The sequence below is a fragment of the Apodemus sylvaticus genome, chromosome 7 (genome assembly GCF_947179515.1).
Source record: "Apodemus sylvaticus chromosome 7, mApoSyl1.1, whole genome shotgun sequence".
Taxonomy (NCBI): domain Eukaryota; kingdom Metazoa; phylum Chordata; class Mammalia; order Rodentia; family Muridae; genus Apodemus; species Apodemus sylvaticus.
The window spans coordinates 93,992,252-93,999,038 of NC_067478.1; the positions used below are offsets into that span (position 1 = coordinate 93,992,252).

At 37.1% G+C, this 6,787-nt stretch overlaps 1 pseudogene; it reads left to right on the forward strand.

The window, feature by feature from the left end:
• Positions 1 to 241: 241 nt before the first annotated feature.
• Positions 242 to 1,185, forward strand: LOC127690082 (olfactory receptor 145-like; annotated as a pseudogene).
• The last annotated feature ends 5,602 nt before the right edge of the window (positions 1,186 to 6,787 follow it).

The following is a 6,787-nucleotide window of genomic DNA, read 5'->3' on the forward strand; positions in this document are numbered from 1 at the left end:
TTTTTATGCTTTAACTCTGATAAAATGTAGAGTAAGAAAACACACAGAGAAATACAAGCTTGAATTTGTCATCCTATTCTGGTTCTTAGTCTCAGTTTAGTGTGGTAGATTGATGGTGGCTCTATTACATTTTTTTCTTTATTTTTTTCTTTTTTCTTTTTATTTTATTCGATATATTTTTTATTTACATTTCAAATAATTTCCCCTTTTTAATGTTACATTTTATGCTGTTCTTACAGATATGACCTAGGGAAGAATGGCTTTAGGAAATGCCTCTTCAGTGAAAGAATTTATCTTGCTGGGCTTGACACAAGAATCTGAGCTCCAGCTGCCTCTCTTCTTTCTCTTCCTGGGAATCTATGTGGTCTCCATGGTGGGGAACCTGGGCTTGATTATTCTGATTGTGTTGAATCCTCACCTGCACACCCCAATGTATTACTTTCTCTTCAACCTTTCCTTCACTGATCTCTGCTACTCTTCTGTCATAACTCCCAGAATGCTGGTGGGTTTTATGAAGCAGAACATCATTTCTCATGCTGAGTGTATGACTCAGCTCTTTTTCTTCTGCTTCTTTGTTATTGATGAATGCTACATTTTGACAGCAATGGCCTATGATAGATATGCTGCCATCTGTAAGCCCCTGCTTTACCAGGTCACCATGTCTCATCAGGTCTGCCATTTGATGACAGTGGGGGTGTATGTGATGGGGTTTGTGGGTGCCATGGCACATACTACTAGTATGATGAGCTTAACTTTCTGTGATGGCAACATCATCAATCACTACATGTGTGATATACCTCCTCTGCAGAAGCTCTCCTGCACAAGCACCTCCATCAATGAGTTGGTGGTTCTTACTGTTGTGGGTGTCAACATAATAATACCCAGCCTGACTCTCTTTGTTTCTTATACCTTGATTCTTTCCAACATTCTCAGCATCCATTCTTCAGATGGTAGGTCAAAAGCCTTCAGTACCTGTGGCTCCCATGTATTGCAGTTTCTATTTTCTTTGGGGCTGCATTGTTCATGTATTTTAAGCCCTCTAATGCATCTACAGATGGAGATAAAGTATCTACCATTTTTTATACCATTCTGGGCCTAATGCTGAATCCTTTCATCTATAGTATAAGGAATAAGGATGTCCATGTTGCACTAAGAAAAACTTTGAAGAAAAGGATTTTTACTTAAGTAAAATTTATATTTGTTATGGAAGAATATTAGTGTAAATGTTGTTTACAACTAGAGAACAGACTAAAGAAGTAGATCCTTGTAAGACCATTCGTGAGAACTGAATTTGACCCACAATTTTGAAAACTTCAATGGCTACAATTTAAAAACAAAAACATTACAAAAACAAAATAAAAAAACCCTTATGTGAGAATATCGTGGAATTAAAAGTATTCATCATTATGTGTAATTGAGTTAATATTGAGAACATTTCAGAAGACTGAAGAAAAGTAGCCTGCTATCTTTTTAGAGTAAATAAATTAATTTATTTTGTAATTTTCAAAATTATATGTATTTTTGTTAGTCCTGAAATCTGAGCAAAGACTTTTGTGCAGTCATCTTCCAGTATATTACATCCAGCCTTAGATATAATAAGGATTGAAGCACAGAACGCTGGATGAATTCATACACAGAAAAAGAAAGGTTTTTCAAATGGACATTTTTTTTTTTGCAGTTTATCTGAAGAAGTTCATATTCAAGTCTTTTGCATGCTAGGCAAGTCTTTACCAATGAGCTATGTCTTAAGCAAAAGTATATGACCTTTGAATAGAGTACATATAGAAGTCTTATGTTTCTGTGCCCCTGAGTTACTGATTTCTGTAGTCTTAAAGACAATATCTCTTTTATTTACTTAATAACTCCCTGAAATATTGGTAGACCAGTTCATTTTGAAAGTTCTTTTGTTTCTCCAAAGGTGGAAATAAGGAAGGCAAATGCCCTTTTAAATGTGGTCGTTTTTCTATAGTATGATAGTAATTTGATAAAGAGGGGATGTTAACTCTGTTGTGATTCCAATGTGCTTAGGTTGAAAATAAAAGAATTTAGATTATTAATAGTAAAGGGAAAGTATATTCAGGTTTTTTTTTTTTTTTATAAACGTGAGGGCATTTGTGTACCTGTTATGTCTCCACTGGAAAAATTTGATTAAGTTTACTAGTTATCAGTAGAAAAATTTTGTTTTTTACTCAAACAAATCATATAATAATAATTTATTAGCACTCCTTTCTTTCCCTTTATTAATTTCATGTTCACTGCAACTCAGAGATATACATACATTGATACAGTTTACTGAAATAGTAAATATAAACTTAAAATGCATCCCATTGTAGAAATCAAGATTTCTAGACTTTCCTCAAACAAGAAATGTTCAACATCCTTAGTCATCAGGGAAATGCAAATAAAAACAACCCTGAGATTTCACCTCACACTAGTCAGAATGGCTAAGATCAAAAACTCAGGAGACAACAGGTGCTGGCTAGGATGTGGAAAAAGAGGAACACTCCTCCACTGGTGAGATTGCAAGTTGTTAAAACCACTCTGGAAATCAGTCTGGAATTCTGACTGTGCCTCAGAAAACTGAGCATGATATTACTGGAAGACCCCATTATACCACTCCTGGGCACATACCCAGAGGATTCCTCAGCATGTTATAAGGATACATGCTCCACCATGTTCATAGCAGCCTGAGTCATAATAGCCAGAAGCTGGAAATAACCCAGAGGAATGAATACAGAAAATGTGGTAAATTTACACTATGGAATACTACTCAGCTATTAAAAACAATGAATTCATGAAATTCTTAGTCAAATGGGTGGAAATGGAAAATATCATCCTAAGTGAGGTACCGCAATCACAAAAAGACACACATGGTATGTACTCACTGACAATTGGATATTAGCCCAGAAGCTCTGAATACCCAAGACACAATTCACATATCAAATGATGTCCAAGAAGAAGGAAGGAGAGGTCCCTGGTCCTAGAAAGACTTGATGCAGCAGTGTAGGGGAATAACGGGACAGAGAAGTGTGAGGGAGTTGATTGGGAAACAGGGGGAGGAGAGAGGGCCTATGGGACTTTTGAGGAGGAGGGAACCAGGAAAGAGGAAATTATTTGAAATGTAAATAAAGAAGATATCTAATAAAAAATACAGGCAGTCATTATGTTGAGAGGGAGTCCAAATTGGAGATCTTCATTAATACCTTCTCTTAGGAGTTTGGGGAAATCCCAATGGATGATTGGTCAGAAAAATCATATGATAGAGGTTATTAAGAAAACACTGAATCAACTAAGCAGGGCATATACAAGCTCAAATGTACAAGTACATGTAGAAACTTAAGTGGCAAACATGTGGCCTGCATGTGGCACGAGGCCCTCTGTATATATGTTACAAAGATTAAGCTTGGTGTTTTGAGGGTCTCCTAAGTCTGGTAGTAGGTGTGTCTTGACTCTTTTGCTTGACCTTCGGACTCTTTCATTTATGTTGATATGCTTTTCCCAGCTTTGGTGTGAGAGATAAAAAAAATTAAAAAGAAATTACAGCTCTGACAATAGGTAAAGATGCTTGTGATTTCAGAAGGCTACAGACAAGTAAGATGGTAAAGAATAATTTGTATGTCTGTGAGTTTGTATTAGGAAAATTATATGCAATGTCTTGAGCAAATGTAATTTTATGAAAAAAGCTCTATTATTATCTTGAGTTGGCTGGTAAGGATATCTCTGTCTGAGTAGATGGCAGGTGACCTTTAATAATTTAATAGTAATGGACAGTGTTCTCCACTGTACATTTAAGCAGAGGGACAAGGCAAGCTCAGTGTCAGATGTGGGAGCAATATTTCTGGTGATTTGGAATGCTTACGGGAAAGAGATAAATGTCATGAAAGCTGGAATTAAGAAGAGGAGGAAGAGGAGGAGGAAGAGGATGAGGAGGAGAAAAAGAAGGAGGAGGGGAAGATGGAAGAAAAAGGAGGAGGAAGGAAAGGGGAGGAGGAGGAGGACAAGGAAGGGAAGGGGAAGAAGAAGAAGATGAGGAGGAGGCAGAGGAGGAGGAGATATACAAGTGTGAGCAATAATGATAAATTATGTTGATGTTGAATTGAGGATTTGTGAGGGAAAGAATGAATGCCAATAAGCACAATAAAATCCAAAACATATCACTTTGTTTTCCTTCTTTCTCCATATTCTGAAGCTCAGAGGATGTTCATATTTAAGCAGTCTCTTCAGAATGCAATTCATGAACCAAAATTTAAAAAAAAAATATTTGTGTGTCCTGCAGGATACAGATAGGAAAAGAAATCTAAAAAATACCAGCAAATGACAGATGGCCCTGTTTTATAGGAGAAAGTCTTCTATGTCGTTTAGAAACAAATATTATTAGAAGGAAAGTACATGAAGCTATGAAGTAGTTAGGAAGAGGAAATAAAGATTAGAGAATTAAAAGAGTATATATAAGTGTATGAAAAGTTAGTACTTCATTCTCCTGGCTACTTGAATAATTGGAGATGATAATGCCTAGAGAGATATAAGAAGGAGCTAGCTGTTTTACTTGCAAATATCTTAAATTTTTGTAAAAAATTATTTTAACATTTGTATTATATCACCTTTCTGCTTTTACATGAAAATAGTTACTAAAGGCCACTGTCTGTTGTACCAGGAAACCATGAGAGTTGTGAACAGCTACTTGTGAAGAACAAGCTGTGTAAAAACTATAAGGAAATGTCCTTTTTTTTGCTCTGTTTAGTTTCTGGTTGAAGGAAGCATGAATTGAGCTATCATTCTCAGATTCATAGAATTTATGTATGTTTATCAATTTCTAAAAACAGCTATTAACAGTGATCAAAGACTTAGTGATGATCAAAAGAATGAGTTCGGGCTCTCTAATCAGAAAGAAGGAAGAATAAGGAGAATCTTCAGGTAAAGAGAGAGCACTTGAATTGACAGCATGGATCCACTACTGAATCTGCTCCCATTATAGAATCAGTGCTGCTCCCATTCCTTGTTTCCCAAGAGCTTCCTCGTGCTGAAGCTGTGCCTTGGCAATGTCTCAATATAATTTTTTATTTAAAATGTAGTCTCACCAAGTTATGAATACTGACCTAATATTTTTATGGAGTGCAGATAGGTCTTGAACTCAGTTTCCAGAGCCGCTAGTATAGGTATGTATCAATGGACACAGCTACTTTAATAAGAAGAAAAAAACAGCAGTACAAGTAAAGAAAAACAGCCGATTGTAGTTATATATACTCTAATTCCAGCACATGGGTTTCTGAGGCAGGATCTATTTAAGACTGCACTGGGCTTCATAGTGCTTTCAGGCCAACAAGCACAATATATCAAGTCTTTGTTTTTCTAAAACAACCAAAGCAACAGACAGACAGTAAGTAAATTATTTGCCCAAAAAAACCAATTTGAATGACTGTGACTGAGAAAGATGAAATGTAGCCATTTAGGGACAAAATACCAAATCTAGGTATTACAAATTCTCTCCTAGAGATGACTTGATTAGTTTCAAATTGTCATCTGAAGATGGCATTCTTACAGTTTTGCAAAAGAAAAAGGAAAGGGAAGAGATGGAGAAGGAGGTGGTGGAGGAGGAAGAGGAGGAGGAAGAAAAGGAGGAAGAGAAGGAGGAGGAAGGGGAAAAGGAGCAGAAGCAGCTGTTTATAGCAAACACACTGTTCAGTACCAACTCAGTGGTCAGCTTGGAAAATGACAGGATGCTGATTTATCATTGGTTCTTTGTGATGTCTGTGCCAGGTATGGTAAGAATCTTGATGAGCAACAGAAAGCCAGAATGACCTTAGTGACTGTAGTATCACACCACATCTTTTATAGATAGAGAGTTTTGAGATCTATTTCTTTAATGTTCTAAGCTTTTTCTCAATATAGTTAGACTACTGATCAAATCTGAGTCTTTATTAGTTTGTTATCCTTACTCATCTATCTTTCTTTGAATAGAGCACATTTGAACACATCTCTTTTAGTAAGATTTTGGTGAAAAAAGTTATTCCACCTTGGAAAAGTATGTCTAATTGAATTCTTCCAAGTGCTTGCAAATAAAATAAAGGGCCTCATTGTCTGGTTATTGCTCTGCTGGTCTCCATCAGACTTGCTAAATGAGGGACATCCTCACCCAATGAACAAGAAAAAACCTGGTTTGATACCTTCCCCACAATTGGTCTACCTGTCCCCAGGGTCATGCCCAGCTGCCCTTAGATAGCTGCAACATTGTCACTGGAGCATCGTTCGCTGGCTGCTGCTCTGTCAGCTACCATAAGGCCTGCGAAACAAGGGATATTCAGACTCTTAGAACAAGTAACAACAAGGCCAGATAACTTACTCCCCATTTCCCTACTTAACCCAAATGGAACACTCAGCTTCCTTGAGCCAACTGTGGGCTCTACCTGAAACTCCATTTGTTGGCCATTGCTCTGCTGAACTCCAAGAGGCATGTCAACAAGAACAAGCAGGCCCACAAAATGGGGAAAAATATGACCCATGGAACCAGGAATATCCAGGCCAACTATTCCAAGAACAGCCAGTCCTCAGCTGCCATAGGAGATCTGCTGCCATAGGAGATGGGAAACATCCAGATTATACCTGGTTTCCCTATACCTGCTATACTAGGAACATCTAGGGATGACTAGATAGCTAAAGTACTGGTTAGGAACACAACAACAAGAGCCAGGGCAACATGGCATCTTCAGATCAGTGCCATCCCACTACGGCAAGCATTAAATATTTTAAGACAAAAGAATAACAAAAGAACAAACTTAAATACAACATT